This window comes from Sminthopsis crassicaudata, chromosome 1 (genome assembly GCF_048593235.1).
Source record: "Sminthopsis crassicaudata isolate SCR6 chromosome 1, ASM4859323v1, whole genome shotgun sequence".
Lineage (NCBI taxonomy): Eukaryota > Metazoa > Chordata > Mammalia > Dasyuromorphia > Dasyuridae > Sminthopsis > Sminthopsis crassicaudata.
The window spans coordinates 905,767-921,284 of record NC_133617.1 but is presented as its reverse complement, the minus strand read 5'-3'; the positions used below and the strand labels follow the sequence as shown (position 1 = coordinate 921,284).

At 35.3% G+C, this 15,518-nt stretch overlaps 2 pseudogenes and 1 gene segment (V, D, J or C); 1 reads left to right on the top strand and 2 right to left on the bottom strand.

The window, feature by feature from the left end:
• Nucleotides 1–15,518, top strand: part of LOC141556155 (immunoglobulin lambda variable 9-49-like) — a 1,090,947-nt gene that overhangs the window by 197,992 nt on the left and 877,437 nt on the right.
• On the bottom strand, nt 1,007–2,420 carry LOC141552166 (uncharacterized; annotated as a pseudogene).
• LOC141552165 (zinc finger protein 10-like) lies at nt 2,422–12,264 on the bottom strand (annotated as a pseudogene).

Sequence of the window (15,518 nt, the reverse complement as noted above, 5' to 3'; positions counted from 1 at the left end):
TGGTTGGGGTATGGTGGAACCATGATGGCAGAGAAAAGGCAAAAATTTGAGCTTTTCCAAGTTCCTCTTGAAATAACTTTAAATCATGCCTCAAAACAAATTTGGAATGATAGAACTCACAAAAAATATATGGTGAGATAGCTCAGAAAAACTACAGGAAAGTTCTGTCTTATCTGTGTACAAGGGTAGCCCAGCCAAGTGCAGAAAGTGCACTTTATCCCATCATAGATGAGCAACCAACACAGCATGCCAGCAGCTTACTTGGTCAATTGTAAAACCTTCAATTCCCTCACATCAGGCCTGGCAAACTCAACAATCCCAGCAGACCAGGTGAACCACAAGTCGTAGAAGCCCCAGAAAGCCAATGGCCAGGTCCACAACCTTAGTACAAGAAGCTTGGGACAATGTCCCCTGCACCTCAGGAGTTTATTTAATTTTTAAAGTCAGCAAATAGGCTGGAAAAAATGAACAACAAAAAAGCCCTGACTATAGCAAGCTACTATGGTAAGAGGAAAAATCAAAACACAAACCCACAAGAAGGCAACAATGTTAAAACACTTATATATGAAGGCGCAAAAAGAAATATGATATTCTAAAAATAGAGGGAAAAATACTCATTGAAAGGATTCATTGATCACTTTTGAAAAGAGATCCCATGGAAAAAATGTTTGCGAAACTCCTGAGCTATAATCTCAAGGAAAAAAATACTGGAAAAAAGTCAATTATCAAGTAGATCAATTTGCCTTTAATAGTATAGTAATAACATTGACTATTGTATTTGACTGGAGCTTTGTGGATACATGGGACATTTCCCAACAAGGCAAATTGAATATAAGACAGAATCCTTTCTGTTAAGAAGTGAAAAATTTTCTAGAGGATCCTTGTTGGGAAATATGGCTACAAAGCTCTAGTCAAATATGTTCATCCTTTCTGTTAACAGGTGAAAAATTTACTAGAGAATGCTTCTTGGGAAATGTCTTGTGTCAAAATATATCATTATATATTTTTAATGTAAAGAAAGATCATTACATTCATAACTCTTCATTTCACTATGAAGTAATGCCAAGATGTTTACTTTGGAGCAAAGCTTTTTTAAATCAGTATATCCATAAGATTTATCTTCTATATGAAGTCTCTGATGTTGAGTAAGTCCTGTATTCTGGCGAAAAGCCTTCCCACACTTATTACAATGATAAGGTTTCTCTCCAGTATGAATTCTAAGATGTGGAGTCAATTATGAGCTCTGCCGGAAAGGCATCCCACATTCATTGCACACATAAGGTTTCTCTCCTGTATGAATTCTATAATGTACAGTAAGTTCTGCTTTCTGGTAGAAGGCCTTCCCACATTCAATGCATTTATAAGGTTTTTCTCCAGTATGGATTTTCTGATGGCGACTAAGCACAGCACTGAGATGAAAAGCCATATCACATTCCTTACATTTGAAAGGTTTCTCACTAGTATGAATTCTCTGATGTTGAGCAAGTTCAGTTTTCTGACAGAAGGCCTTATCACATTGATTACATTCATAAGGTTTTTCTCCAGTATGAATTCTCTGGTGGTAAGTTGTGATCTCCGGCAAAAGGCTCTCCCACATTCATCACATTCAAAAGGTTTTTCCCCTGTATGAATTTTCTGATGTCATGTAAGCTCTGAACTCTAACGGAAGGCTTTTCCAAATTCATTGCACTTATAAGGTCTCTCTCCTGTATGAATTTTTTGATGTCGAGTTAGTTGTGAGCTTTAGTGAAAGGCCTTTCCACAATCATTACACACATAGAGTTTCTCTCCTGTATGAATTCTATAATGTATAGTAAGTTCTGCTCTCTGACAGAAGGCCTTTCCACATTCACTGCATTCATAAAGTTTCTCTCCAGTGTGAATTTTCTGATGGCGAATAAGTCCCATACTCAGGCGGAAGGCCACACCACATTCATGACATTCAAAAGGCTTCTCACTTGTACGAATTCTATGATGTTGAGTGAGTTCAGTGCTCTGACAGAAGGCCTTACCACATTCACTACATTCATAAGGTTTTTCTCCAGTATAAATTCTCTGATGGTAAGTGAGCTGTGATCTCTGGCGGAAGGCTCTCCCACATTCATCACATTCAAAAGGTTTTTCTCCAGTATGAATTTTCTAATGTTGAGTAAGCTGTGAGCTCTGATGGAAAGCCTTTCCACATTCACTACAGTCATAAGGTTTCTCTACAGTATGAATTCTCCAATGTTGAATAAGCTATGTCCTTTTGCCAAAAGCTTTCCCACATTTAATACACCTGTAAGGTTTTACTCCAGTATGAGTTCTAAAAGGAGAAGCAAGGGATGAGCTGTCCAGGTTTTCACACATTTATTCCATTCATAACATTTTTCTCCATTATGAATCTTCAGGTGTTGAGTAAGATGTGAATTTTGGTTGAAAGTGTTTCCCACATTCTCTAAATTTATAAAGTTTATCTCCAGTAAGAATTTTAAAATTTTAAGTAAGTTTTATTTTGTTATAAGCTTTCCCACAATCAAAATATGCATAATATTTCTGTATAGTATGAATTCTTTGTTGTTGAAGAAGTTGTTTTTTCCATATGGCTTTCCCACATTCATGAAGTTTTTTTCCAGTGTGCATTCTGTGATATTCAATAAGATCTAAATGATAACTGAAATATTTCCTTCTTACATTATACTTAGAAAATATCTTCTTTGAGTAACTTTCATTGTATTTTCTTAGATCTGAATAGAGTTTAAATCCCTTTCTATGTGCATAACATTTGGAAAGATTCTTACCTATGAAGACTCTATGTTGTGGAAAAAGAACTGACTTTACAGCAAAGATTTGACCATATTTATTATATTGATGATTTCTCAATTTACTATGTGGTTTCCTTTGGATGATATTTTCTTTATGGATTTTCTTTTTATCACTCTTCTTCCTCTCTGAATTGTATTCATATTTCCAAGATTCTTCCAAATTAGAGATATAAGGATAATCAGTTGTGATTTTTTTCTGATATGATTATTGCACAGGAATGCCCAGTTTTGGAATGAACTTCTTGTTTACAGATGTGACCTCCCAATCTGAAAGAAAGAAGAAATGTCAATTATCACAATAAACTTAGTTTTGAACCTAATCTCCTAATCTTGGTGGGGATTTAAGTATTTTCTATTTCCTCTAGTGTCCTCTATCACATTCATAAAGAATAATAATTCTCAATTTTCAAAAGACATTATATAGAAAAATAATATAATGTTACATTTGTAGGGTTACAATTTCCTTACATTTGTAAGGAAAATGTTTTTCAAACTTCAAAATGTTTCCTAAATATAAATTATTATTACAGTTATTACAGCTTATAAAATACTTTGCCTTGAACCTCACAACTTTGCAAATGGAAATGAAGTTTATAATAACTTAGCAACTTACTAAAAGTCATATTGTTAATAAGTTTTTAATCTGTAATTCAAACTAAGTTCTACTGACTCTAAATCCAAAGTTCTTTCCCTTATGTTATATTTTATTCCAATGGTCCTTTTTAAAAACTGCATTATATTACCTTCTCATAATGGGATACAGTTGTTCTCAGCCAGAAATATTTAAACTATAGATGGATGATCAACAGTTAACAGTAATGCAGAGTGGATGATCAAGATAGAGCTCAGAGATGGAATAAAAAGAAAAAATAGTGATCTCTCCCTACCAAAAAACTACTGCAAATAGACCTATGAAATGCACCTATCTAAATCCTCTTGGGAAAATCCAAGAAAAAATCGGAGTCATTTTTCCATCTGAAGTAAGTACTGACAGAGAGGTCTGCATTTACTAGGAATTAAGTCTGGTCAGGAGTGTGACCATTCATAGAATTCCAACTCAGGTAGAAGAACCAAAGTGTGGGGCAAATATTCAGTTCCAAATTCTAGACCAATTTGAATCTTGCAGAGAAATAACCTCAGCAGGAATCTCAAAGGAAAGAGAAGATTTTGTCACTATAAAGCAATGAAGTATTCCAGTTGACTGATGGAGGTTAAGTTTAGCAGCAGCCTATTATTTAGACCCAAACACAGTTCAAGAATCTGAGCTCAGAATAATAGGCCCATGATCAGACTTTCCTCTGGATTAGACCCTTTTGGGAGCACTAAAAGTTTTCATATAATCAATATCAGTTGAGAGACTACTGTAACACAACATTCAATATCCCAAGGAGGTAGCAAAAGGACCAGCCTAAACTATTCCTATAGAAGCACTAATAGCCTGCCTCCAACATAAATGATGAAATAATGAAGTAAGATAAAAGAATATACAAACAAAAAAAGAATCTCACCATAAAAAGCTATTGCAGTGACAAGAACATTGAGGCACCTTGGAGTTAAGCCTTAAGAGGGTACAGTTTGAATACAAACTCAAATATAATTTCTGAAAGATATAAAGCAAGAATTAAAAGGATTAAAATGTTTTAGTCTACAAAATCAAAATATTAAAGGGGAAAGTTGAAAAGATTGAGAACTAGGGGAGAAAGAATTGGAAAAGGAACTAGCTGCTTAGTGTTAATTCTATAGCAACAATAGCAATAAACAACAAGCAATAAACTCTCAGAAAATTAAAATGGACTTATAGAAGCCACTGATTCCATGAGATGATAAGAAATATTTAGAGAAAGTATAAATGCTGGGGAAAAGAGAAAGACAATTAAGGTATCTCTTAGGGGAAAAAATACTTAGAACACATATTGAGGACCAAAAAAAAAAATAAAAAATCAGGAATCCTACCTGAAAGTCATAGCTAAAAATGAGCTTAGATGTATTTTTAAAGTGCCAATAGAAAACTGTTTAGCCGTTTTAGAAATAGAATACAAAGTATAAATTGAAACAATCCTCCAGTACCCTGCTAAAGAAATTCCTAAAATGAAAAATCCCAAGAACATTATAGCCCAAATCAGAACCTTCCAGGTCAATTTTAAAATGCCACAAAAAGAAATAAGGAATTCAAATTCTAAGAAGTCACAACCAGAATCATACAGTGTTTAGTAACCACCACAATAAAGAGGTGGAGAGTTTGTGATGTGCTATTTCAGAAGGCAATGGACATGGGAATATAGTAAAAACTACTTTACGTAGCAAAATAAAGCGTAATACTATGGGATGTGTGTGATAAAAGTACATTTAATGAAATGAAATAGAAGAGTTCCAGTTATTCCTGATGAAAAGACCAGAATTATATAAGAACTTAGAAGTTTAAATACAGGAGTGAATAGAAACATAAAAAGATAAACAAATACAAATAAGATTTAAATAGTATTTAAGGGAACATGATGCATGTGCATTCTTTGAACCCTATCAACATTGGGAATAATGGAAGAAATTAAAAGATCTGGAAGTGGTTCTGTTATATTCAGATAATCTTAAAAGAAGAATGAAACTAATGGGGAAGAGGAAAACATTGTGGTGGAGTAAAAGAGGGTTAAGGAAAATTTTCTCAAATAATTAGGGTATTCTAGTAAAAGTCTATGCCAAAAATGAGGAAGGTCATCAGCTGACACTAGAAGATCATTGTCACTTGAACTGGTCAAATGAGTGAATAATATATACAAATAATATATACAGTGGGGTACAGGAATATATTTCACTCAAAAGGGAAAGGGGAAAAAGGAGAAAGAAATTACAGAAAAGATAGGAAAAAATTTCTGTTTGAAGTGGCAAAAAATGAAAATCTGAGGAATTGCCCATCAATTGAGGAAAGACTGGGTTGAGATATATGAATATGATGAAATACTATTATGCTGCAAGAGATTGTGTTTGAGAGATATTGGTTTTAGAGAAACCTGAGGAAATCTATATGAAATGAGGCAGAATAAGGTGAGTAGGACCAGAACAATTTGTACAGTGACATCAATATTGTAGAAACTGTTGAATAACTTTGAAACACTAATGAATGTAATGGCCAACGATGAATCCATAAGTCTCTACTCACATGTGCCACCAACCTCTGGTTAATATATACATAATATAATTACATAGATATATAATGTAGAAAAGTACATGTGCATGTGAATACACGTAAATAAATTATGTATATGTACATTCTTGTAGACATTTTTGTTCATTAAAAAGATAATTTTTTGACCACAGGCTTAGAAAAACTTACATGAACTGATGCTGAGTGAAATGAGCAGAACCAGATCACTATGCACTTCAACAATGATACTATATGAAGATATATTCTGATTGAAGTGGATATCTTCAACATAGAGAAGATCCAATTCACTTCCAGTTGATCAATGATGGACAGAAACAGCTACACCCAGAGAAGGAACACTGGAAAATGAGTGTGAACTGTTTGCACTATTGTCTTTCTACTCAGGTTACTTATACCTTTGGAATCCAATTCTTATCGTGCAACAAGAAATTTGGTTTTACACACATATATTGTATCTAGGATATACTGTAACACATTTAACATATATAGAATTGCCTGTCATCTAGAGGAGGGAATAGAGAGAAGGAGGTGAAAATTTGGAAAAGTGAATACAAGGGATAGTGTTGTAAAAAAAAATTACCCATGCATATGTGCTGTCAAAAAAATTATAATTATAAAATTAATTTTGAAAAAAGATAATTTCTAAAAAGTCTATACAAGCAGAACCATTTTTCTTACTATAAAATTGGTTATAGTAATTTTACTATAACATTAATATTGTAAAAACAAATCTTTTTGAGACTTTAGAACTCTGATAAATGATCCAACCATGATTCCAGGGGACTAATGATGAGAAGGAGGCAGTTGGGTTGCTCAATATATAGAGCACTGAGCATGGAGTAAATTAAAAAATAGGCCTGATTAAAATCTGGCTTCAGACAATAGGTGAGAGATTCTAGGCAAATCACTTAATTTCTGTTTGTTTTAATCCACTGGAGAAAGAAATAAATCATTCTAGTATCTTTGCCAAGAAGATTCCATGGACAATATAGTCTATGGAGTCATGAAGAGTTGTACATGACTGAACAACAACAATGATGAAAAGTGCTGTTGCCCACCTCATAACAAAGAGATGACAGATTAATTTGCAGCACAAGAACTACATGAACAATGAACATGGCCAATGTAGAAAGGACTTCTTTTATCTTTTCTTTCCTTCCCCTTTCCATTCTTTACTTCCTTCCTTCATTCTTCTTTTCATTTCTATTCCCTCCCCTATCTTTCCTTAGAGGTAGAAGATAGAAACAAAAAACAAATACTCTTTTTATCATTCCCTCTCTCCTTCAGTCTCTCTCCATTTCCCCTCTCCTCTCCCTCCCTCTCTCTCTCTCCCCCCCTTCTTTTTCTGTTTTTCTTCCCCCTACACACACACACACACACACACACACACACTTTTTCTCTCTTTCTGTATATACACATATACAAATGAATTTTTTTGAATACACATACACATTTATATATAATACAATCAATAGACACATGTTTGTGCATACATATAATCAAAAGTTATTACATAAATAATTATAAATTATTAATTTAAATTAATAATAAATATAAATATATAAAATTATATAAATAAATCATCAAAGGATATGAACAAAAAATTCTCAAAAGAATTCAAATTATTAGCAAATGAAAAAGTACTCCAAATAAAAGAAATGCAACTCAAAAACAACTCTGAAGTTTTGCCTTATACTCTGAAGATTGCCAAAGATGACAAAAATAGTTATAAGCAATATTGACAAGGTTTTGGGAAGATATGTACACTATTGTCAGTGGAAGTGTTAATTGGCTTCAGCATTTTAAAAGCATTTGGGAATTAGAATTCCCAGGATGAGAGCAATGATGATCCCACTGCCATCCACTATGGTCAGAACCAATCTGAATTGTCATCTTCAGTTTAGGGCACTGAATATACAGAAGGACATTGATGAACTGCAGAGTGTTCAGAGAAAACAAAGAAGATGATGTAGAGCCTTGTTTCTATGTCACTGTCCCAGGGTACAGGAGGGTAGTCACAGGAGGTAGTGGGTTCTCCATCATTAGATTTCCCAAAGCAAAAGCAGATGCTACAACAGCAATAGTAGCCCATCACTACTACCATGTGTTTTACAATTTGTAAATCATTTTACATACATTATCTCATTTAAACCTTACAACAATTTGATTAGTAGGCTGAGAGGGGTTAAGTAATATGTTCAGGATCACATAGAAAGTGTCTGAGGCAGGTTTTGTCATTGTCATTGTCTTGTCATTGAAAGAACAAGTCTAGTCAGAACTCTGTCTGCTGCATCACCTATCTTCCTCATAACCAACCAGGATGTTGTGGTTTGGATCCTTTTTTCTTATAGGAGTGGGACTGAATTCCCAAACAATTATAAAATGCAGTGACTCATTGATATTCAGTGGCACAAGGCCAAGCAAAAGTCCCTAATTTACTATATTGGGAGCTTTCTACCAAATGAAAATTAAACCATGAATAAGGATACTTTAGATTTAGCCAGTCAACCACCTCTGAATCCCATTACATGTACAGCATCTCTCCATCTATTTCCAGAAAACCAGCATCAGAAACATTATCAAGTTTTAGCCTAAAATCTGGGTAAATTATATCTATAATATTCTCCAGATTACTAATCTAGTAACTTTGTCAAAACTCCACAAAATGTTGAGTTGGGTATGGTACAGTCTTACTGAATTCATTTGTTTTTCTGCAGTCCATGTGCTTTGTGGTAGACATTGATTATCCAGTCTTTTAATAATATACTCTATAATAGTGCTAGGAATCAAATTCCAGTTTGCAGACTCCATTGTTTTGGCCTGCTCTAATTGTGTGGTACTTTCCCCATTCCATAGTCTTTGGATAACAGCTCAGTAATCATATTGAAGAGGGGACCCCACTACTCTGAAGATCCTTGGAGAAAATCTTCAACCCTGCCTCAAATGAGGGACACTTCCCCAAATCTTTTTTTTTTTTTCTTAAATTAATTTAAGCTTTAACTGCTTGTGGAGGGAATGATGTGGGTTATAGCCCCTTTAAGATTCCTTTCTGATTCCCAATCCCCATGGCTGACCTTTGATTCAAAAATCCTGGTAAAAAGCACCCTTTTGAATTCTAGTGGGAAATATCTGGACTCTCCCAGCCCCCATCAGATTTGAGCTAACTTGGGCTGTGCCAGCCCCCATTCTAATGATCTGCTCAGGTTTCCCAACCCCCACCCCAAGCACAAACAAGTTTCCTCCTTATCTAAAAACCCATTGAATTCTATTCAAATTCTAACCCTGGCTGAAGCTCAAGCCAGAAGCCAACCTGGGACTCCATCCATGAGCCCCTTCAGATTACCAAAAGCCCCCTTATTATAAAAGGGGCAAAACTGGAGTCCACTCTTTGCAGAGATCCCAAACATGGCATCCTTATGCCGGTCATGTCAAGTGTTTCTGCCCACCGGACCTGTAGCTCCAGTGCCCTCTTCTCTCTACCCTCAACTTTACTAACTAAACTTTACTTTCAAACCCCACAATAAACCTCTTTTATCAATCTAGATTTTCAGGTCTGTAAATTCCTTTACAGAAGACTCTTGCACCACTACTACACCTCATTTAACTCTGTATCCTTGTGACGAATCCAAAGGGGTAGCAGGGGAGCTCTATTTGACTCCCTGTACCCCGAACCTGCCACTAGACCTCAATTAAATCTAATTTCATTTAAATACTCCTTATCTAGTTCTCATCAATATCTGGCAGTTCTTTTAGTAACAGCCAGATAGGAAATCTAGCCAATGATTAGTTGTAGCTGCATAAATTTTGGAATATCAATGCATTATTTAATCATCATAACTGATAATGATAACTAGCTGTTCAGTTTGGCAAAGCAAATATTACATTAGGCATCCAGTCCTAAGCTTTTCCATGTTATCTTATTTGATCAAACATTTTTTATGAACACTATGAATCCATACATTATTGAATCATAAGTGTCCTAAGAAAGAAGAATCGGAATACACATACTGCAAATAAAAATACATAAAAATAGAACCAATTAATCCCAACAAATACATAAAAGTGAGAGATCCCATAAAGACACTGAGGTAAACATTAAATCTGTGTTATTATCACTCCTAAATAAGTGCACACATTTCAGAAAAGAGAAAGTATGAATAAATTTGGAAGATGATGCAAGGAGAACAGCATCTGATCAGGAGGAAACACTAAAGAAAAAGGATAGAATAAGCTCTATACTTTGTAAAGAGTTCCTCTTTTTCTGAGTCTCTTTCTCTGAACAAAGGGTGCAAAGGGGTGTCATTCAATGAATGTATGATGTACTGGAGATGGAGCTCTATGGACCAGCTCATGACAGGCAGCTCATGGGAAAGTTTCAGGAAAGCCCTGACTCCTACATTTTAAAGTTGTTTTCTCCTTAAATGGGCAGTCAGGAATTGTAGAAAGTTTCATTCACTCACCTGGGCAACTGTTTCTTTGGACTTGTTCTTCTGTCATCCAAGATGTTTCCTTTTTCTCCAATTGTGAGATCACATCTGGCTTATTAAATATAATCCATGTTCATCATAAAAAGAGGAAAGTGGTAGAAAGGGTAATGCAGAAAAAAATTGTATCTATCAGGGTGGCTCAAATGACCCTTGGTGTGGGTTTAGTATTGTATTTTTAGGCAAGATTAGGGAGTTGCTCATTCATCATTATGCAAAATGAAATCAATTCTGAAATGAATACTTTCTCAGATCACTTCCTGGGTAATTACAGAACTTCATCCAGCCCCAGCACTGGGTAGCCTCCCTCATCCAGCCCAGCACTGGATAGCCTCCTTCTCCTCACTTCTGTTCTGCTTTTTATTTTCTTTTTGTCTTTTCTTCCCTTTTCCCCATTAGAGTGTGAACTCAAGGGCTGGAATTCTCTCAAACCTTGCTTTGTATCTCTAATGCTTAGCCCAGTTCCTGGCACTTAATAAATATTGACTTCCTAATCTCTAAATCATTCACTGCCAAGACAATGAGAAGCTTGAAAGACTTTAGGGGATAATCTTATCCATAGGAAAAAGAAAAGGGGAAGGGGAGAATATAACATTATAAAGCTGTAAAAAATAAGCACTGGCCTGACCCTCTTCCCCCTGGAGATATATATATATATACACTTATTAGACCAAAACAAACATGGGGGCTTTCTTTCAACTTAGAAGGGCACTAGTGGATAAAAGGTCAATGCTGGAGTCAGGAGGACCTGAATTCAAATTCAGCTCCAGATGAATATCATCTGTTTAGCCCTGTTTGTCTCACTTCTTTATCTGTAAAATGAGCTGGAGAAGGAAATGGCAAACTACTCCCCTATATTTGCCAAGAAAACCCCAAATAGAGTCACAGAGAGTTGGGTGTGATCAAAATGACTCAACAACAAGAACAAGAGACCTCCACCTGAAAATCCACAGAACTACTAACTGCTGTTCTGGTGCTAAATACTTACTGCTCAGCCAAAAAGAGCCTCCCAAGAGAGAACCAAAGACCCTCTAATGGGCAAATTTTGAGATCCAATTGAAGCTGTCCTTACCCAGGCAGACCAAGTTCTTATAGTTCTCCATCATCACAATATGGTACAACTTTTTCTGAGATGAGTCCACGTATCTCCACTCCTCCTGAGTAATCTCCACAGCAACATCTTTAAAAGCCACCAATTCCTGAAAAATCAGATACATTTTAAACAGAAGTCATAGGCTTTGACAATAGTACAGAGGACAAGTAGAAGCCCGGTGCTCGCCACACAAATGGAGAGAAAAACAAATGTGTAAGAGATGTTAAAGAAGTAATGTCAATAATAAACATATATGCAACAAATAAAATGTTGAGGATGAAAATGAGGCTCAAAAGGAAAGATGGTTCAATGCTTCCTTCTCCTCCAAAGTACCAAGGGCCAGGTCCATTTAGCAAATGAATTCACTACTCAATGCTGTGTTAAAACAAAGTCTTTATTGATAGTAAAGGGATAGGCAGGCATTTGGCCTCTAGAGAGAAAGGCCAGACTTGCCTGAAGAGGGGACACCAGAACAAAGTTGGTGGCCAAAAGGCAAGGAAAAACCAAGTGCAAGTGTGTGGAGTAAGGTATGGTGACGAACTTACAGATTAAGCACATATTGATCAGAGACTGCTAGCTAACATAAAATCAGGCCTATAGGCCCCAGTCATGTGAAGGCCTAGGCTGCATTCCTTTGCCCAAATAGGGATTAAGAACATATACATGGCCAAAGAGGCTGAGGTTGTAAATCACCTTGTCAGCTGCATTCCACTGACCAAACATGACCAATTACAACCTATGGAGGGTGGGATTTTGAAGGTTCTTTGTCTGAAATGTATAAAAGTCATGAGCATCTTCAAGGAAGTGGCTCTCTCCTGCTGTGAATCTGGCTCACAGACCAGGATGGGGTCCGCTTCTCAAGATTCTAATAAATAATTCTGCTTTTCTATGAGTGATCTCTGAGTAGTCATTTTTGGATAGGATTTTCTATCCCTCACACAAGGAATAGAATTTTGGAGATTCATTTTATACCTAATCAGATTCATAAAACAAAGTTTGTCATTCCAATATAGAGATGTTATCCAAGAGGAGAGATTTGTAAATAAGACAGGAATTTCTCTTAAGTTTGTAAAATTCTATTAATGTTTTGTGTCTCAGCTTATCTCCTTTAACCTCTCCTAAGACAGGAATTTCCTGTTAATCATTTGTATCTTGAGCTATCTCCTTTTAACCTCTCCAAAAATAGTAGCTAAATTCACCAAAGTTCTAATGTGACCTTGGACATGTTTTTTCTTTACACCTTACTTTAAATTTCTTTCACTTATTCCACAAATGATAATTTTTTTAAATAAAGGCTACTTCTGTATTTCATACTGACACCTAATAAATCTCAAGAATGAGAAAAAAATAGGTATATGAAGCAAACCAAATCAGAAACAATTACATATACCCATTTCAGAATAAATAAAATGCTCAACAGCTACAGATTAATTTGGAAATTTCAACAAGGAAAGAAAGTGTGGGATGAACAAATACTGAACAAATATTTGTATGCTTCTTTAGTCTTTAGAAAGGAGGAAGCAGAGCCAAGGTGGTGGAGTAAAGGCACAAACTTGCCTAACCTCTCCTTCAAATAGCACCAAATTCCTTTAAATAATGATTGTAAACAAATTTTAGAGCATCAGGACATCTGAAAAGATGAAGTAGAACATTTTCCAGCTGAAGGCAACTTAGAAGATCAGCACAAAAGGTCTGTGACAGCAGGGTGGGAGCTCAGCCTGTGGTCCTGGTGTGGGCCATACCAGTGCAGATCCTGCCCCAGCCCCTATCTGGGTCACAGAATCAGTGAAGTGGGACCTCCAAATCAGCCACTGGAGGCTTCTGAACCTCTCAGCTCTGGGACACCAGGAAGGACTTGGAAAGCCAGTGGAGAAGGTCTGTGGCAACAGGGTGGGAGTCCAGTGTGTCTTCCCAGTACAGGCCATGCCAATGCAGCCTTGATCCCAGCCCCAGAATCTACAGTGCAGCACTCGGTTGGTTTAGCAATAGATCTTACAGCTACAGTAAAACAGGGACATTCCTAACAGCTTCAGGGCAGAAAAGAGTGCTTGTATTCAAGTACCTAGAAGGATCTCTGAAAATAGCTGCACAAAATTATTGAAGCTTAAAATAGTACACCTTCCACCCTGGAAACAGATCCCTACTTTAACAGTTTAAAAATTGAGTAAAAAGCTAGGAAAATGAGCAGACAACAGAAAAAGTTTCTGACCATTGAAAGTATTATGGTGACAAGGAAGATCAAAACACACATTCAAAAAATGATAACAAAGCCAAAGCTCCTACATCCAAAGCCTCCAAGAAAAATAAGAATTGAGCTCAGGCTATAGAAGAGGATTTTGAAAATCAAATAAGAGAAATAAAAGGAAAATTAGGAAAATAATTGAGAGTATTGCAAAAGGAAATACTAAAAGCTAATGAAGAGAAGAATGCCTTAAAAAGTAAAATTGGCCAATTGGAAAAGGAGATATAAAAGCTCACTGAGTAAAATCAAGATTCAAAAAGCAAAACCAAAAAAAAACAAAAAAAAAATTGTGAGATACCTCATTGAAAAAACAACTGACCTAGAAAATAGATCTAGAAGACATAATTCAAAAATTATTGGTCTGCCTGAAAGTCATGATCAAAAAAAAACATCTGGTAATCATATTTGGAAGGGAAAAAAGGGAGAATGACTTGGAAGCCCATAGTTTATTCTACCTTTTGAAATTGTGAATTTGACATTTACTTTTGGTATGAGTCCAAATGAGTCATTTAACTTTTGTACACCTCAGTTTCCTTACTAAAAAAAAAAAAAAAAATAGTATTATATTTGAACCATCCACAAGTATTTATAAACAAAATGTTTTGAGGTATAATACAAATATTTTAATATAATTATTTTATTTCATTTCAAATTTCAATTAACAAGAAAAAATGGATACTTTGATAATACTAAATTTTTTTCTATAGAAACAAAATGTTGAGAATGTTAAGAACAGTAATATGGGGGAGGAGTGGGAAGGAAATGTCTCTATCACTATCTTATCTCAAACTATATTACAAAACAAGTAATCAGTAAAAACAATTTAGGAATTGTTAAAATGGAGTGGTAATTCAATGGAGTGCAATAACTGCACATTATACCAGAAGAAAGGGAATAAGTCTTTATTTAAACCTCTCCTATGTACTAGATGCTGTAGTAATAACTTTACAGATATTATTTCATTTGATTTTCACAACTCTGAGAAGTAGATACTATTATGATCTTCATTTTATAGTTGAGAAAAACAAAAACAAAAACAGAAAGAAAGAAAGGAAGGAAGGAAGGAAGGAAGGAAGGAAGGAAGGAAGGAAGGAAGGAAGGAAGGAAGGAAGGAAAGAAGGAAGGAAGAAAGAAAGAAAGAAAGAAAGAAAGAAAGAAAGAAAGAAAGAAAGAAAGAAAGAAAGAAAGAAAGAAAGAAAGAAAGAAAGAAAGAAAGAAAGAAAGAAAGAAAGAAAGAAAGAAAGAAAGAAAGAAAGAAAGAAAGAAAGAAAGAAAGAAAGAAAGAAAGAAAGAAAGAAAGAAAGAAAGAAAGAAAGAAAGAAAGAAAGAAAGAAAGAAAGAAAGAAAGAAAGAAAGAAAGAAAGATTGTTGTCATTAGCAGCAGCAAAAATTTCACTTGTTCCTAAAGATTCAGGCTGCTCCTTCCAGTCCATTTTGATCTGTAGTTGATCTGAATTTACAAAACACTTCATATCAGGAACAAGTTGAATTAAGATAACAGGCTCTAAGCTAAATGCTAAAAACACAAATGCTAAGGTCCTGTCCTCAAGGAGTTCTTGTTCTAAAGTACAAGACTGCAGGTCACTTGTCAATTGTATTGCATACAAAAACAACCCCTCTAATTGCCACATTGTTAATTTTATCTCTTCAATGAAACTTTGAGGTTAGGGGGAGAAAGAAAAATGTATTAGGCTGACTTCTGATCACACCCACATCAGTGGGCCTGGATGGGTTG